This window comes from Ambystoma mexicanum, chromosome 1q (genome assembly GCF_040938575.1).
Source record: "Ambystoma mexicanum isolate Mex_15411 chromosome 1q, UKY_AmexF1_1, whole genome shotgun sequence".
In the NCBI taxonomy this organism is placed as follows: Eukaryota; Metazoa; Chordata; class Amphibia; order Caudata; family Ambystomatidae; genus Ambystoma; species Ambystoma mexicanum.
Genome location: NC_090922.1, coordinates 1,044,554,339 through 1,044,573,584, shown reverse-complemented (window position 1 = coordinate 1,044,573,584; position 19,246 = coordinate 1,044,554,339).

Sequence of the window (19,246 nt, the reverse complement as noted above, 5' to 3'; positions counted from 1 at the left end):
TCTTCCGGCAGAACTTTAAGAGTACCTTTCTGGGCCATGTCGTAAAGGCTACTATTCCCATTCTGTGCCTTCCAACACTTTATTCCTCGTCCACCTCATCTAGGTTGTCTCCACCACTCCCTTTAGTCTGGTGGCTCATTTCCTTCTCTCCATAACCCATTCTCTCTCGCTCTCTCTCTCTCTGTCTGTCTCTCTCTTTTTCTCTCTCTCTTGGACTCTCTCTCTCTCTCTCCTTCTCTCTCTGTCTGTTTCTCTCGCTCTCCTTCTGTGCCCTGCCTGCCCTTCTCTCTCCTTCCTAACCTCCTGGTGTTCCTCCTCCTCATTTGCTACTTTCTATCCATCCTAATGATTCACCTCTTCCTACTTTTCCTCTCTCCTTTCCTTCTGTGACTTCTCCTCCCCATGCTCTAACATCTCGCTCTCTCTTTCTAATTTCCTCCTATTCCCTGCACTCTCTCGTCTCACATTGTCCCCATGCTCTCAAACTGTATCCTAACGCACACATCAACATCTTTGTGGTCCCCACTTTTGTATGTCTGTGATTGGGATTGCCAATGGGAGATCCGCAGCACCTGTGCTTTACTTAGAAGTGGGTATTTGGATTGCCCATCTGAAATAAAATACTGACATCGACATATAGGAGAACATGTGTGGAAAGCCAGTTCAATATCCATGCCCATTCAAAAAGGGCATCAAAATGCATGTAAACATACTAATTATAACTGATGTAAGGAAAGGTCTAATAGCGTGATGACTGTTTACCCATTCTGGCTGCAAATTTGCCTTACTCTCTACCTCCAGGACAACTTTATCAACTCAGTAAATGTCTCTATGTTTCAACCTGAATAAAAGAGTTTCATTTCCAGGGATATCTCAAACACATCAACCAAGAAAGGCCCCCATTTGTGACATGCAGAACTGCCACATGCATATCGATATACAGACTTATGCTGTGGTTGTTTCTGCATAAAAAGGCACACTTCTCAGAGACTACATCACATGTTATGCTTTAGCTCCAGCCCCATTACACACTCTCCATGCAGCCTTTCACTCTTTCTTTGCGTTCTCATACATCATGTTCACCCTGGCTGGTTCCATACCCACCAGTGAGAGGAAGGGAGAGAAAGAGAGATTAAGCAAGAAAGAAAAAGAGACAGAGAAACAGGCAATGTGAACAGATGAAGGGAGAAAAGAAGAAAAGATAGATCCATCAACAAGATGGGCAGAGGCCAAGAGAAAGAAAGAGACTGTGATTTAGACAGATGGAGAGTGTGTGCCTGTGAGGCGAGAGTTTATGTCTTGCATGCTTGGACTACAATGGAGGCAAGAGTGTGGATGTGAACAAGGAGATGAAATTAGGATGAGAGACTTGGAGGACACAAGACTGTTCATAGGATGTGAGCTGTGAAAAGAGACTAGGTTGAGAGATTAGGATTAGAATGAGGAGTGAGGATTAGGACAAGGGATTAGTGACTAGGATGAGCAATGAGAATGAGAGATCAGGAAGGAAGATAAGGGACTAGAAAGCGGATGAACGATGTAGCACTAGAATTAGGATTTGGATTAGGACTAAAATGTGGGACTAAAATGAGAGACCTAGATGGAAAACTAAAAGAGGAGGGATAAGAATGAAGGACTAGGACAAAGGATTTCGCGTCGCAATAAGGACTAGACTGAGGAAGAGGGACAAAGTCATGTGAGTAGGAAGTGAGAACACAACTAGAATGTGAGACTACAACTTGGATGAGGGACTGGGCTAAGGGCTAAGACATGGGACCTGAACTAGGATATGAACCTGGAACCCAGGTGAGGGCCTAGGACTAGGATAAAATACATGGGTAATGGATTAGGATTAGGCTAATGGACTAGGAGGGGACCTTAGGACAAGGGACTAAGACTATGATGAGCAATTAGAACTAGGCTGAGAGTCTAGGATGAGGGACTGGGATGAGGAAGTAGGACATAGGACAAGGGTCTAGGATGAGGAACTGGGACCATGGGCTAGGATGAAGGACTAAGAGGATGACTATGAGCAGGGTGGAGGACTAGGTCGAGAATGTGCTAGTAGTACAAGAATGAGGGACTAAGTTGAGGATGAAGGAAGATTAGGGGGAACTAGAACGAGAGACTAGAACTAGGGCAAGGGAATAGAAAGAAGTTCTAGTATAATGGACTAGGACAAGGGGCTAGCATGAGAGACAAGGACTAGGATGGATAGGGAGGATAGCTCAGCGGCAGCGTGCTCAACTTGGAAACAAGACGACACGGAGCAACACAAGTTCGATTCCTGGGTCCGCGCTTAGAAACCTCTGGGTATTAAGCGCGTTATAAATAACCTATCATATCATATAAGGATGATTAATTAGGATGAGAGACTACAATAAGACTAGGGTTAGGTTAAGAGCCTACGACTAGTACACGGATTGAGAGACTATGAATGGCATAAGGACCAGGGCTACAATGAGGGACTGGGATGCTAGACAAGGTCTTGCATGCATAAAAAGCATTATGGACTAGAATGAGAGATTAGAACAAGAGATAAGAACTAAAAGGAGAGACTGGTATGAGTGGCAACTTTGAAAGATTAGGATAAGGGGCGAGAAGAAAAGATTAAATTGCGGGATTCGGAATAGGATGAGAGAATAGCTTGAGAGATTAGGTTAAGGATTTGTGCCTAGTACTATAACTCATTCTTCAGCTCTTAGCTTTAATCATTCCTGCTCCTCATTTTTTAGAAAATAAATCCCCTGCAGGATTTCAGAATCATTTTATCAATTACATTATGAAGAAGACTCAACACTAGGTGAGGGGGCAATGGGAGACATGTTTTATTTTAGCCTCTTACCCTGTGCGCATTGTGAGAGGAGATTGAGATTTGTGAGGCACACTGGTTTAGGCTTCTGGGAGAAGAGGGATTTTGGCCCCTGTCCAAAATACCTGAAGAAAGCTCAAAGCACGTAGGTCATTGCCCTGATGTGAAAAAGTCTTGCTGGCCACTGAGCACAGCACCGGAGCAAGTTAGATTGAGGTTTAAGAGGGCTCTCAGCCAGCCAACCATCATAACAAGGAAGGTGAAATGGTTGGCTGTGAGAGAGTAAAAAGGAGCGCGAGGGAGACAGGCGTGGACAGCAGCAAAGTGGAAAGTGAAATGGGAGCTGTTTGCGAAGGTCAGTGGTAGGAGCATAAGAGGGGCCCAGTTTGTGTTGCCATGTTAGGCCTGTCCAAAGCATTGCTATGTCCTTTAATGCTTTGTTATCCTTTTCATGCCTTGTTAAACGATTTTTGATCTGTCATATGTGGCTTCAATTGTGTATGCACCCCACACCAATGTGCCCATCAAATTCTCTGACAGCTCCTTGAACTATAATGCCCACATTCTGCATTCCAACACACAGTACACATACCAACTAAGCCACCCACACATGGCAATGGAACACACCTCCCAACAGATATTGAATATCAGAACACTACACCTCTAAAACCAATGTACATAATCTGCCCCGGTCAATTCATTCCATCACAACAGGCACACAAGGCTCTCCTTCGGGCACAAAGGTCTCCAGGCTTCTGAACCAGAACACCAATAAACTGACATAGATGCAAAACTCGGGGTAATACTGGTCTGAATGCATCAACACAACAGCAAAGCAGTCTTGTATTTTCCCTCTCTCCCCACTAACCCAACCAACCCCCTTCCTTTCAGACCCACGAGAATGCCTCAGGATCGGTATATGTCCCAGAAACATAACATAAAAACTAAAGGTTATGACAAGAATCTAGGAAAATGACAACAGTCTAGGACTAAGGTGAGAGACAAGGACTAGGACCAGAATGAGAGATTAGGACTACCACAAACAACTTGCAAAAGAGACTAACATCAGCGACTAGGTTGAGGAACTATGGTGTGGGACTATGATGAGGGAGTAGGATTAGGAGGAGCGACTAGACCTAGAATGAGAGATTACAATGAGGACCTAGGTTGAGTATGAGGGATTAGGATAAAGGATTAGGATGATAGATTAGGACAAGAGACTAGGACACGGAACTAGAATGAGGGACTAGGACTAGGATGAATGAATGGAAAAGAGACACATGACTAACAAAAGAGAAAAAGATGAGGGACTAGGCCTTATATGAGGATTAGCATAAGAGACTACGATAAGAATGAGGAAGTCAGGTGAGGATGAGACACTAAAATGGGGAGCAGGACTAGGGTGAGTGACTAGGATGAGATGGACTAGGATGATGGACAAGAATGAGAGCCTAGGAGAGGACAAGACACTAGGACTAAGATAAGTGATTAGGATGAGAGACTAGGTTGAGAGACTAGGACTTGGATGAGAGGCAGTGACTATGATGGAAAACTAGGACTAGTATTTGGATGAGAGACTATGATTAGGGTGAGGCACTAGACTGAGCAGACTGTGGAGATATGTCAATTGTTTTCTTTTTTTTACGTGTGTGAGCACTGAAACATTATGGCAGAAAGAAACACAGTTAATGGCTTGATACAGAAAATACCAATCTGTGGTACAGCCAAAGTATTTGCGTGTCGCCATGCTAACATCACATTCTGATTCTTAACACTATTGTTCTCCTTTTCCACTCTCTAGGATTGCGTTGGCCACACATTTGTGCTAAATTGACTCCATATGCTAACAACAAAAATAATATTTGAAAGGACAGAATGCTTCTCCCATTGAAAGGTCACTGGTCAAATCACTGCATACAAATCTTTCTGTGGGCTGCAGCCAATGCGTGCCAGGCAGCTGAAGGTTTGGGAACTGTGATCACCTAAAATGGGGGGGCTGTGCATGTGCCATACTCGCTACTGCCTTATGATGCCCTAAATATACACTAAGGAGGTGGTGATTATGGAGTTTGTGGGTCATGGATGGAACCTAAGAAGAAGCCAGTAAGCAAGGGAGATTTAAAGTACTTGTAAGGCCAGACCAAGGAGGAGGCAAGAAGCATTATTTCTGAGAAGAATGGGCGGGGTGTGGCTTAAAAATTGGAAATAAAAGAAATACATTTGAAAACGCAAACATGACACATTTGAAAATGGAAACCATACAAATGAATATGTTCGTTTTTCTTTTGCATTGGATGTGTTTTTAGAGAGCATCCTTCACATTTTCATACCTTTAACACTGCAACCCAGTATTGTTGGCCCGGGCCATCTTGTGTTAATTGAAAGTCACACCCGCGTAAATTAAGTTCAAATGCTCTTGCGGCACAAAATTGTAGCACACAACCTTGCAGTTCACAGCGGACGGAGAAAAATTCTCTCTCAATGCCTTCAAGCAATCAATGGGCACAATGTAAAAATGCTCTCACCCTCAATGAATAACAACATGGTCTTTCGCACCTCCTTATCGGATTTCTTTTTCAAACATAGAATTTCTCAAAGAAATAAAGCAGTCAACACTTTAAATATTTGTATCAACATGTCAGAAATCGACCGCTGTTATTAAGTAGCTGGCATTAGATAGCAGTGACATCACTCTGCACAGGTATAAAAATAGGCGATGCAATATTTATCAACATTTTTATTGTCCAGGGAGGGCTGGGTCTGATATATTTTGGGGTTAGGCCACTTTAACATGAATATCAATTCTGTAGTGTGCAATCTTGGTGATCTATTGATGTCCAAGAAAAAAGTCCTTAGTGTAGTGGTGGGAATGGGTGAGAATGGGTGCAAGGTGGTTCATATTCCAAACAAGGGTGATCTTTGAGGTATGTTTCGTGCCAAATCGGTGCAAGAACAATCTTGTGTTATCTGCAAAACCGCAACACGTCAACACAATTTTAGTCCTTATTGTAAGTCTGTAAAAACAGAGAGGGATGTATTTCACAGTTAATTGCTTATTCAAATGTTGACCAAATCTTAATATTTATGTCACATTTGGATTTGTGTGGTATTAGTTATTATGGTTTTTATAATTTGAATTTTAGAGCATTTCAATTTTATTTTGTGTATGTGCATGTATGTTTTTCCAGTGTATTTTAGGGTTTTTACCTCTTAATGATCTTGTTTTATTATTTTTTTGTGTGCTACTATATGACATTATACCACTCTGCAAGGCTGTATTGCCTAAATAAAGAAATTTGATGATGGTATTGCTGAAAATCACTGGAAAATTATTGATCCACAATAATCCAGACTTAACGGCAATCATCGACAAATCTCATACAATACCGGAATTTAGCTTTAAGACCATTTTGGGGGATGAACTAAGGGTTATTCTTGCTAAATTGAAACCGTCGTCCTGTAAAGGGGATCAATTCCAAGCCACATCTATTAAAGCATGTTCCGAACTGCTTATTGGATCATTAACTAAGATTGTTAATACCTTGTTTAAAGAAGGAAAAGTACCCAATAGGTTGAAGGGCTCTTAACACCCCTCTTCTAAAAAAAAGCCAACCTAGATCCTGAGGAGGCAAAAAACTACCGGCCAATTACAAACTCTCCATTTATTTTGAAAATTATGGATAGAGCAGCATATGAACAGCTGGCAATCTATATTAAGGAACATCTTATTTTGATTAATGGGCAATCATACTTTCGGCTGGGGTATAGTACAGAGTCAGCCCTACTAGAGCTCAAATCCAATATGATGGCAAAAATGAACGAAGGATCCACCATGCTACTGTTGTCCTTGGACCTTTCAGCGGCATTCAACTTGGTCGACCACCAGCTCCTTTTGGAGAGACTGGAGAATAAGGCTAATTTTTGCACTAAGGCAAGAAATTGAATGCAGTCTTTTTGAGGCTCTAGGACAATACGCGTTTGCAGTAAACAAGCGGAGGCAGGCCCAGTAGCAATGCCCTATGGTATCCCACAGAGAGCTGCACTATCACCAATTTTGAATAACTTATTTACGGTCCCTTTTTTGATGAGCTGGAAAATCTGGTTTTCTAACTATGCAGATGATTCTCAGTGCCTCATCACTCTGTCAGGGAATTATGAGAAGGATGCATTACTGGTGGCAGAAATCTATGATTTTATTCATGATTGGATGGACACCAATGGCATGGCTCTCAACCATGAAAAAACAGAGCTTATGCTGGTCGGCTCTATACCCAGACTCACCAAGCTGGCACCAGAATACCAATCCTTTAGAATTGCAGAACATATTATTCCGGTGAAAGAAAAAAAATAAAAATTCTCAAAATTCTGGGCATTACATTAGATCAATCTCTGAGCATGTCAGCCCATGTGTATAACCTGGTGTCATCATCAGGTTACTATGTCAGGCTGTTAGCATACATGCAACCTTTTCTTTCTCAAGACGGTTGTGAAACTATTGCCAGGGCCATTATATCCACAAAAATAGATTATTGCGGCTCCCTCCTTATTGGCATAAATAAGGCTGAAGTAAAAAAACTGCAAGTAGTGCAGAACAGCACAATATGGGACTATGTAAATTTGCACACGTTTCTGAGGTATGAAAAAATTGCACTTGCTGCCAATTGAAGAACGAGTGGAGTTTAGACTACTCACAATGACATACAAAGCACTTTCCAGTGATGCCCCGCCATACATTGTTAATAGATAAAAAAATCAAACAGAAGCTGCGCTCACTTAGTTCCAATGTAGACAAGGAATTGCAGGACAATTAAGGAGTTTAAAAATAAACTCAAGACGCGCCTTTCTAAATAAGTGATGTCACTTCTGGGTGTGCATGTATTTATTTATTTATTTTTTACATTTGTATAGCGCACAGCAGCCCTTGGGCATCGAGCCTCTGTTACTTGAAGGGAACTTAGTTACAGGGAGCGGACACACGGGGAGCAGAAGTTATACATTGAACAGAAATAGAGCAAATATATATTAGCATACATATAATATACATATAAGCATGGTGCCTTTAGAATAAGAAAAACAGGTCTGGCTGGAAATTATGGCGTACTTCAGGTGAAGAGCACAGTTTTCATGGCTTTGCGAAAAGTCATGAGGGATGCCTCGCCTCGGAGGGTGAGAGGTAGGGCATTCCAATGTGAAGGTGCTAAGTAGGGGATGCTAGAGCCACCTGCTCTAGATCTTCTTACCATAGGCACACATGTTCCACTCTTTGCGCCCACATGCCTCCGGGCCATCTTTTTGGTTGCGCTTAAGAAATTATCTAATCTAATCTAATCAAACAACCCTGCATTTGTGGGCTGAGCATGATCACAATCAGCATTTGACTATTTGGAAGGACTGGTGGTTGTCGAAAGAAGCCATCTTTTGGCAAAGGCATTCCGTGATACAAACATGCCGTCTCAAAAGTGTGGCACGACTTGCATCAGAGAAATGACACGATGCACACACACCACAACATAACTCAGTTTTGGAGAAGGCCCTGTAAAAATCGGCAATAAATCAATAAATACACCATAACAGGTGGTACCTTTAAAAAATTGAACATCATCTTGCCCCGCCACCTTAATAAATGCTGAACTTCTCAATCATTAAAAACTCATTCAATCAAATTTTTTTCCACCAATGATTATTTGCAGAGAGCACATTTTAATGGCTTTTCTTGGCATGTCTTATTTCGCTAACAAAAGCGCCTTGTGCCCACGTCACCATTTTGCCTTCAAAGAAACACTATGCTTATTTACATGATGATACAGTGTCCATTTGCTGTCGCTCAGAATTCCAACTCAGAATGCTTCACATGTATTTTTATATCTTCTATTCTTGTGAAGAACAAACTATCAATTATGAAGGTTAACAGAAGTTGATTGATGCATATTATCAAATGTTGCAGGCCTCAATCAGACCTTAGTTTCATGCACTCGACTCCCTTTCTTGAGAATCGTCTTATCTTTAGCAAAGCCATTCTGCAAAGACCACATATTGTAATAGCAAGAGACAATTTACTTTTGGCAAATGCAAATCGCTATTTGGATATTGCTACAAGTTTTTTCTCTTCTAGTCAAAAGAAAACATATAATAGCATTCAATTAAAATACATCTATCCGTAAAAGGTAGTGACGGTGGGCAGTTTGATTCCCGGAACCCAGTTAATTGGGAGGAGTCTAACGAATTTATTAGGTATTTTCCCAGTTAATGACGGCAACTTCTAGAATCGAGCCATGGTCCACAATTTATTCTGGGCGAGTCAGGTATGGCCTAATCCCTGCTAAACTCAACTGCTGAACATTTCAATGCCCGTGTGCCTTAATAGACCTCTACGTCACACGCTGTCCATACCGGTCACCTTGCAGAACCATAGAGATGCATGGGCTTGGTGCACCATGCGCCTGTCTATCTCGATTCAATCATGAGTTGAGCGGCAGAACCAGACTTGCAAGGATTTGGTGTTGACGGGCTGTATAGTAAAGGGCAAAGCCCTCCCTCTTGTAGTCATGGCTGAACCATCACCTTTTCTAGACGCGAGAGCCCAGCATGAAGGTTGGAGGAAATGGCCAGGGGCGGCTCACATGGTCAGACTGGACCATAAAACTGACTCAGACACCAATGAAAAAAGTGGCCAGCAGTTGTAAATGGATATCCATTCCTTTAGTCACAGACCATTTGAATAGTACCCAAGGGGGTGTTTTGTGTTAAGATGTAAGCAAATGGTGATATTTAAAGAATATTTATTCAGCAATAATGGTCAAAACGACTAGCTGCATAGTGAAGTAACTCATCAAACTGGCTCACATTGGCCAAAAAAGTGGGCCATTTCGACTGGCCTACACATGCATTTTGCATTTTTAGTACGCCCATTGTCCTATTGCCCTATAGGCCCGTCCGAGCCTAGCGACTCATCCATAATGGCCGAGGGGGCATCCACCCAGTAGCCCCCTTACCCATTATGGAGGAGCCGAGGAGCCAGCCCAGTGAAACACTGAGCACACCCGACAAAATCAGCTCTCCTTCTGAGGCGCTGTGGAGCCCAGGGACAGGGATGCTACTTATTTTACTGGATATCTATCATATATGTCCAGTCAAAAATACCATGCTTTTCCCCTTGGCCCCCCAGCGCCAATTGCAAACTGTTTTGGTTTTTACTGATGTTTTTTAAACTATGCTACATTTTAACCCATTATTTTAAAAGAAATTCACAGGGGGAAACCCCCCAAACCTCCCTTGATTGGTTCGGGCTCCTTCGTTGCGCTCGGTCGCTGTGGCATTTTTATGGGAAATATTTATGCCCTTCCACTTAAAAAATTCACCAGATCCCACTGGCCCTCTGACTGTGTTGGGAATGGAGTGGGCGGAGCTCAGGGACTGTGGTGGGAGCAGGATGGGTGTGAGCAGTGGGATAGTGGTGGGAGCAGGGTGGGAAGAGCCCAGGGACTGGGTAGGAGTGGGATGAGGGAGCCCATCGACCGTGATGGGAGCATTTGGGGGAGTCCAGGGACTATACTGGGAGTAGGGTGAAGTGACGTCACGCAATATTTAATTGCCATTTGTACATACTGTCCATTTGAAATTTTTGGGGGGGCCCGGGCCTGCCCAAATTATGCTCAGGGGGGGTCCCGGCCAACAAAGATTGAAGACCACTGCTGTAGAGGAATGTTTTGCAGTTCGTTGCTGCTGTGCTGCTCATAAGGTATATCAAAAAAAGTAGTGACAACACATAACAGCCGGCAAATATGACACAAAACCAACATCAGCCACAAGGTGCTTTCCTTCATCATTTAAAATTAAATATAATCACCTATATCTGAGTCTTCCATGTATGGAAAGTGAAGCCTCACATGCGATTAAAGAGATATCCTTTATTGCAATGTTTTCTTCTCTGACTGCATACCGTTACTATTTATATATGCAGATAGTAGTTGCACCCCTAAACTTTTACACGCAGAGCACTGTGCAATTAATCAAACACTAGGTGCACCTCAAGAGAAATGCATGTGATGCTGGAAATGCATTGGAGGGACAGGGCCTCCATGTCCTTGTCCTATACTCCCTTATCATGTGTGTTCTGTGTTATTATCTGCCCAGGAGTCCAGTTGGGTGGGACTCCTGTCAGTGCAGCTCTTCCTCTTTTTGGTTGTGGTGAACAGAGGCCCTTGGGATACCCTTATGGCATCCATGGGTGGGGGTACAACCCTGTACCCATAGTGTATGTTTTTGGGGAACTGTGTGTGGCCCTCAGAGCAGGTTATGGGCTGGTGGCAGCCCCATTCTGACTTTGACAGGTGCTCTGAATATCCTCCATGTTGGGATATCCAGGCCCTGCCATAGGAATCGGTGAATTCCTGATAGGAGACAAGATGGCCCCTCGGGCCTCTTGCTTCCTATTGCCTGTTACCTTGTTTTCCCAAAGTACTGGGAAGCCCTGACTCTGTCCCTTCCCCTGAATGGCTGTTGAGTGGAATAACCATATATGATATTGTGTGGAAGTCCAGGCCAGACTGGCTTGGGCCTTCCCAGTAGCTGTATGTTATGGGTACACCCTTCGGGTACGACCTGTGTGAATTGAGTGCGTGACCAATATGTATTGGTTTCTGTGTCTGTGTGACACAATGAATGAGACAGCCCTGCCTGAAACTGACATGAATGCAGTGTGGTGTGCTGAAAGGCTGGATGTTTTCCCAAATCCACATTCTTGTTATGGGTGTCTGGGTGGAAGTGAATATCCTGAATGCATGTGAGCTTGATTGGCTGCCTGCCTGAATCAATGCTCTTCTGTGTGATTGGCTGAATGAGCCTGGCTCCGGCACAGTAAATGAGGGACAGATGTGTATATCTGGGGACCTCTCACTTACCAATTTGTTCAGAAGCTCAAGTTGAAACTTGAAGATACTTATCCTTGAAGCCCAGCTGGAAGAAGAAGAATTGTTGCTGCTTTCCTTCAACGAAATCTAAAACCTGTCAAGTCTGTCGAGGACTGATCCGAGGGAGGACCTCTTCCCAAGCTACGAGGGACCATCGTGCAAAAGCTGATCTTCATCGAAGTACCCTGGAAGCCAGTCCCGAAAGGCTGTCGACCGCAGAAGGGGTCCGCCAAGAATCTTGAAGTAAAGCGCTAGGACATTAGGCCATCAAAGTCCATTGCCGTCGACGGGGGTTCGAAAGATTTTCATAACCACTGAAAGCCAGTTAAGTCGTGTCTCCCAGAAGCGGGGACAGCTTGACGCCGTCCTGTTCGAAAATCAGAGCCGCAATGCTCCACCTTTGCCTACAAACATTTGAACAAAGGGCTCCCTTGCCATTGGGGGACGTCATTTCACCAAAATGACTGGGGCAGCGGAAGTGACATCACACAGCCCTTGACCTCTGATGCCATCACAGGAAGTGTTGTAATTTGACCCACCACGAAGTGACTTCACGGGAAGCGATGAAACACGTTATTTCACCCCTTGACAAAACAGGAAGTGGCATCACATAGCATTGTTCCAGTACACTAAGAGAAATATGGTTCCGATATCACTGTAATGTAATATACAAGAATGGATCACCATATGTATTGTTAATATTATTGTGTATAGGCCCATATAACCAACTTACTGTGAATGCAAGCAGATGTCCAAGGCCAAATGATAATAATGTGTTATTATATAGCACTTACGCTAAAGAGGTTTATATAGAACAAATATACATACAATATCACCCAACTTGTGTTGGTGCTCATCTAGCAACCTCAGAAAGATGAAAGACTCAGTTGACCTTGCCGGGCTTCAAACCTGTAACCTACAGATTACACACACACATCGCAGTAGCGAGCGCTCAACACACTGAGTTATCTTACTGACTATAGCTATCCTACCGGATATAGGGCCTCATTACGACCCTTGCGGAAATGGAAAAATGATGGCGGAAATGCAATACCGCCATCGAACACCGCTCGTTGCGATCATGACCCGTCACCGTAAAGTACGATGCCATTAGCGACACCGCAGTGAACGGCAACGCTAACTGCACCAAGTACGCGCACGCGCGCCTTGCAAAACCGGAATCACCGCCATGGCGCAACGGTACGCGAATTCTGACCCTAGCGGACATGTACTGAACGCCATCAAGCACGTCGTAAAGTACCATTCCGCCATGGCGAGAAATACGGCATCGTGAACCAACCGTAAATGGCCCACTGAGTGCCTGTACTCCACTCCCTGGCCACATTGCACAACTCCTGGCAGGCGCAATGTAACCACACTATGCAACCAGTGAAATCTACAATTCACCCATGCATGCCAACGTAGAAAAGCATGCAGGGGCTCAAAGCGCCCCGTGAGTGGGCATCCATGTACGGCATGTCACCATAGCCGTACTGATGCAGCACAGGCATGTGAAGGTACAATACATCAAAATGAAAATCAAGAACACATGACACAAAACAACAGTAGTCCCCCATCGCTTGCCACCAGCGCAAGGCAACATCCAAAACAGCATCCTGAGGGGGATTGCACCAGCCCTGTACTCTTGCCAGTAAACAAACCAACCATCAGCAGAAGCATGTACCACACAAGTTGGCAGAGTGACTGAGCAGCCAGGCTCATCCCAAGAGGGGCCGATGGGAGCTGCAGGGCACAGATGGCATCAATACAGAAGCTATTCCAATGGACATGACCCCAGTCCCCCTCCAACAAACGCACGCAAACACAGTCACCTGTGACCAGCCACATTCGGAACATCCCATCATTCCACCAATCGACCTGGCTGACAGGCACCAGTCGGCCAAAAGCCAATCCCCCGCCCCTGAACAGCACATCATGTAAACAGTCACAATGGCAGCCCCTATCCGTGACCATACTGTGCTACGTAGGCAAACGCGGCCAGTACTGTACCACACAACTCAACTCAGAAGGCGGAACACAATGCAGATCATCTCGCAATACATACCGCCACAAAGCGCAAATCGCCACATCACCTGCAAAGAACAACGCAACACGACAAATATCGGAATACAATTTAAATGCACATCCAAATGACAAAGGCCCCACAGCAATTTGCAAAATAACACCAAAACAACCATCATCACCGAGGGCTGCATCTGCAATAATTGACCAGCTTCCACTTGTGTGACGCCCTGTACCATCATGGCACACAGGGCCTACATCAACGTTCCAAAAGGCAACATGGAAGCGGCAAGAACCGCAGGTCCGTCCCATGAGGCAGGCACTAGTCGAGCTGAAAGGCCGAAATGTTGCACCTAGCCACCAGTACAGCGTAAGGGCATGTGGCCCATTGGCGATCGTCCCATAAGATCGAAATGGTGCTCCACTGATTCACCCGAAGCTGCAGGAGTCGAGAGTAAAAACCATCTGGAGGAGTGGCGTAGAGATGGCATCTGCAATAGGGCAGGAGATACCTGTCACCCAAAAGAAACACAAATTAACCGATTGCATTACGGGACTCATGATGCATTACAATCTTCATTCAACACACCAAATCCACACCCATATGCATGCTAGCCCACTCCAAAGGAATATACACACCCCTAAATCAGTATCGAATCATAACGAAATCAATCGAGGTAAATACACCATTGGCAACGTCGGTTACTGTGCATGCGTCCGTCAAGATAGAACCCATGACATGGGATTAGTAACGTGCCTAGACACAAGTGTATGAAGGCGCGTCGAGACAGGGAGGATCCGACAAGGGCAGATAGACGTATGTCCCACTATGGCAGCCTTGCATCACATAGCGCAGGGGAAGGGGAGTGAATCAAAAAACCCATGTACATGGCAGACCCTAAACGGAATCATCAGTCCATGCATCCATTCATCATTCCCTCATCCCGCAATGAAAACGCATGAATATTCACTCACATTATATGTGAAACTTCCATCGCGTCTGTGCGTAATGCAGTCTGCAAAAACCACTGTGCCCCTGGCCGGATCTGTAGTGTTGTGAAGCAAGATGGATTTGGGAACGTCCTGCCTTATCGTCCACTACGCTATTGCGCATCCCATTCAATTCATATCATTCATTGCCTGCTCGTTATGGGCCATGTCCCAAGGACATTCTACAATAGAACGTTACATTTCCAGCCAGACCTGTGGGCGTATCCTCGCCGCTACTTCAAAACCAAAAATGCTGGCCTTCGAATTCCTCACTTGCAACATTACGTCGAAAAGGCTACTGTGAACGCTTGCATTCACAATTACATCAATGTAGTGCGGCTGTGTGTCATAATGCTAACTGGCTGCAATCACAAATGGGACGCCACGCCCGTCGGTGAAGTACGTTACTGTGCTGCATGAGGGTCGGCCATCGATCGAGCCCTACATACCACTGACTCTTCACAGGTATGTAAGCGGCTGCAATCATAGCATGTGTAACAATGGGAGCATAGCATGAAAATCAATCAAAGTACATCACACTGCCATCGGGATTTGATACATGATTCCAATCCCAAGATGCCATGCGGCCAAATGCAGCCTTACGTGCGGGACGTGCTCGGCCAGAAGGGATAGCATCTGCCACAGAATCATTCAATCAGCACAGGTGGAGGCCATACAGGCCGACAGCACATATATAGCAGACCCAAACCCCTCCCACAACCACTCCCACTCCAAAATGCTACCGGCAGGACTAGCGATGTTGGGCCTGGGGGACCAGATAGCACTGCAAGTGCTACAACTACAAGAAGACGACGAACAACAACAGGTACAACAACCGGGCGCACAGGGGAGACGGAGGAGAAGGAGGAGGAGGAGGGCAAGGCAGGGTCAGCAAGGCCCACAAGCACTGCCACTACCACCACGCAGGCGGCCCGCAATCCCACGCCTCCGAGCCGATCCGTTCAACCTCACTGCTGAGCAGATCCACACCCTCTACCGTTTGGACCGGGACACCATAATCGCCATTGTGGACATGACACATGCTGACCTCGTGAGCATGATAGATAGCCCAACCGCCATCCCACCCCTACTGAAGGTGGTGTCTGCACTCCACTTCCTGGCCACAGGCACCTACCAGCACACAGTGGGACAGTTGCATGGCATTTCACAGCCACTGTTCTCACGGACACTCTTCCAAGTGCACGATGCCCTCCTGAAGCACGCCGACGACCACATCACACTACCACGCACGTACCAGGAGATTACCAACGCAAAAGTGGGATTCCATGCACTTGGCGGCATCCCGGGTTGCATTGGTGCCATCGACTGCACCCATGTTGAATTGGTTGTCCCACATGCCATGGAGGTCCAGTACCGCAACCGGAAACAATTTCATTCAATCAATGTGCAAATGGTGTGTGACTCCAACAAGATCTTTACGCATTGTTGTGCCAGATTTCCAGGATCTACCCATGATTCTATGGTCCTGAGGAACACAAGAATACCACGCTACATGGAGCGACACGCAGGGCACAGATCCTGGCTACTCGGTGAGTCTCATTCCATGCATGACATCGTGGCCCATTTGATGCGTCAATGACCTTGCAGGAGGGGGGGGGGGCTACTTAGCACTATCATTCCACTGACACCCTTTATTCGTCTCATACAGGTGATGCCGGGTATCCACTGAAGAGATGGCTCCTTACACCAATCCGGAACCCACAGAACGAGCATGAGGAGGACTACAACCATGCCCACTCACGTACCCGTGTGGTCATTGAACAGGCATTCGGCCTACTGAAGGCTCGTTTCCGCAGCCTCAGCAGGTCTGGCGGGGCACTCATGTACAGCCATGAGAAGGTTTCTAAGATGGTCATGGCATGTGTCATGCTGCACAACATGTGCATACGTAGGAATGTGCCCATGCCCCCTGACGCTGTACTGCATGCACCTGAAGATGATGATGATGATGAGGGTGGGGATGTGGAGGCACCTCAAGGAGTCCATGAGGCACAGGATGCACGTGCAATCCGACAGAGCATCATAGATGCATGCTTCTAGCAACCACGCATGGTGCCTATTACACGGAAAGGGGACCTGTGGCACTGTGTGTGTGTAGTACAGGCACATTGTGGACTGTACGCCTATGAAGGCCTCGTACGCAAATATCAATGTCCACACATGTCATTGGATGATAATGAGATGCTGTATTGTTAATGTGATTTGATTTATACACCCTATGGACCCGCCACCCAGTGAAGCCCAACACACCCCCTCCACCCTACTACCTCCCCCCCCAACACCAGTGTCCAAATATGCATGCTGTCCGTGGTTGGACGCTATTGCAAGCCCCCTCTACGGGTATCAGGGGCACCCCTGCCCGTGGAGCGCAGGTTCCTGCCAGATCTGCGTTGGGGGCTGCCCTGGACGGAACTTGCCACGGATGATGTCTCTGCCTGCTCGCGTCCATGCATGTCTCTGAGGGTTTGTGAGAGCTCCGAGAGCACACGGCGCACAGCAGCAAGTTCAGCACAAACGTCTTTGGACGTCGCATGCAGTTCCCCCCTCAGGCTCTCGGTGCTTTTCTCCATTTGTGCTCTCAGGCTCTCGGTGCTTTTCTCCATTTGTGCTCTCAGGCTCTCGGTGCTTTTCTCCATTTGTGCTCTCAGGCTCTCACTACTTTTCTCTATTTGTGCCCTGAGTGTCTCGGTGGATGTTTCCATGGCTGCCCTGGAACCCCCGCATTCATTTGCATGGTCCTTGAGTAGCGTGGACACTTCCTGCTGTTGCTCGATCAGCAGGTCGAGGGACTGTTGCCTCTGCTGGGCCATGGACATTTGCGGTGGTGTGACAGGGGGGCTGCTCAACACATGTTGCCTTGGCACAGGACTTGTGGGGGTTGGCCAGTCGTCGTCTTCAGGGTGCCCCTGCGTGGTTTCGTCATGGTGTAGGGGATGGGACATGCAGGGGGATTGGGAAAGGTCATGGATGGTACCTACGTCGCCAGCACTGTTTTCCGTGTCGGAGCATGCTGGCATGACAGCTGTGTCACCTATGGTGCTGCTAGCACCAGAGGCAGTGCCATCAGATACGTTCTTTGGGGGGACCTGTGGTGCTGGGGTTGTGGACTTGCTGGCTGCTGGGGTGCCTGTTGCAGTCCCCTCCAGTGTGCTGCCACTTGATTCCTGCTGCTGCCGTGTCTTGATCCTTGCACCTGAGGTGGAGGCTCTTGGGACGTTGGTCCTGGCCCTCTTTGCAGGCGTGCTGGTAGGGGTGTCCTGCAGCTCGTCGTTGGTATCGGACCCTGTGGTGGAGTAAAGAGGGGCGAGCGTTAGTTATGGGTCTGTCGGATTTGGAATGGCAACGTATCAAATGCATTGGGGTGGTACATGAGGCTGATTTGGGACTGGGCCTTGGAGGTGGTCTCATTTTCGTGTGGATTGAGGATGCATTCATTTGGCTGCCTGCAGTTAGGGGGTGCATGCTGCACATGTAGGGGTTGTTTATGGCATCTTGATTGATTTGTTTATTCATTCTGACTTTTAGAGGGCGCTGTCAGGGCAAAGTATGTATTGCACTATGGGGTCACATGGTACTGCACATGTTCGTGGTTTGTGGATTTCGCATTGTTTCTCTTGGCCAACCTACCTGATTCTCCGGATGTCGGCACTCCTTTCTCCATCCCTCCGACTCCCTCTATGCTCTCCATTCCTATGGTGGAGGCGCAGATATCCTCCCAGGGGGTCAACTTGATGGGCGACTCTGAACCCCCCCCGGTAGCTGTGGCGATGTTCCTGTTCGCAGAAAGTATGCTGCGTACGCGGATCCGCAGGTCGTCCCACCGCTTGCGACATTGCTGTGGCGTGCGGGGTGTTGTCCCCACCGCACTTACGCGCTGTGCCACCAGGGCCCATATGGCCTTCTTGTTGGCAAGGGCCGTCCTGGTCATTTGACTGGAGAAGACGACGGCGGCATTTTCCTGGAGGGTCTCGGTGAGCACGGTCAGTTCCTCTCGGGAGAAGTGTACCTGCCGCTTGCGGTCACACGCTTTCTTGGCTACCTTTCCCATATTTATTTTTTTAACTGGGGTTGCTAACGGGTTGGGATGTGTGTCAGGGTCGGATTTTTAATGGTTGTGTTGGGATTCGGTTTTTATAGTTGTGCGGCGTGCTGTTTCCCGTTCCGGCCACATGCTTTTACTTCCGTTTCCGTATATTTACGGTGGCCGTAATTTGCGGTGCCCGCTCGTTACGGTGACCGCTCATTACGGTGACCGCTAAGATGGGTGGCGGTATTGCACCTGGTGCAGCGTACGGCGGCGGTAAGGGCCGTTTTGGGGTCATTTCCGCCATCGCAGCCTTTCGGATTCCGCCATGGCGTAATGCTCGTGCCCGATGGGTCGTGATTAGCCGCACTTTGCTCCTTCGTGCAATGGCGGAAACGCTATTTACGCTGTTGCGGTCCGGTCAGTCACTTTCCGCCAGGGTCGTAATGAGGCCCATAGTCAAATGAG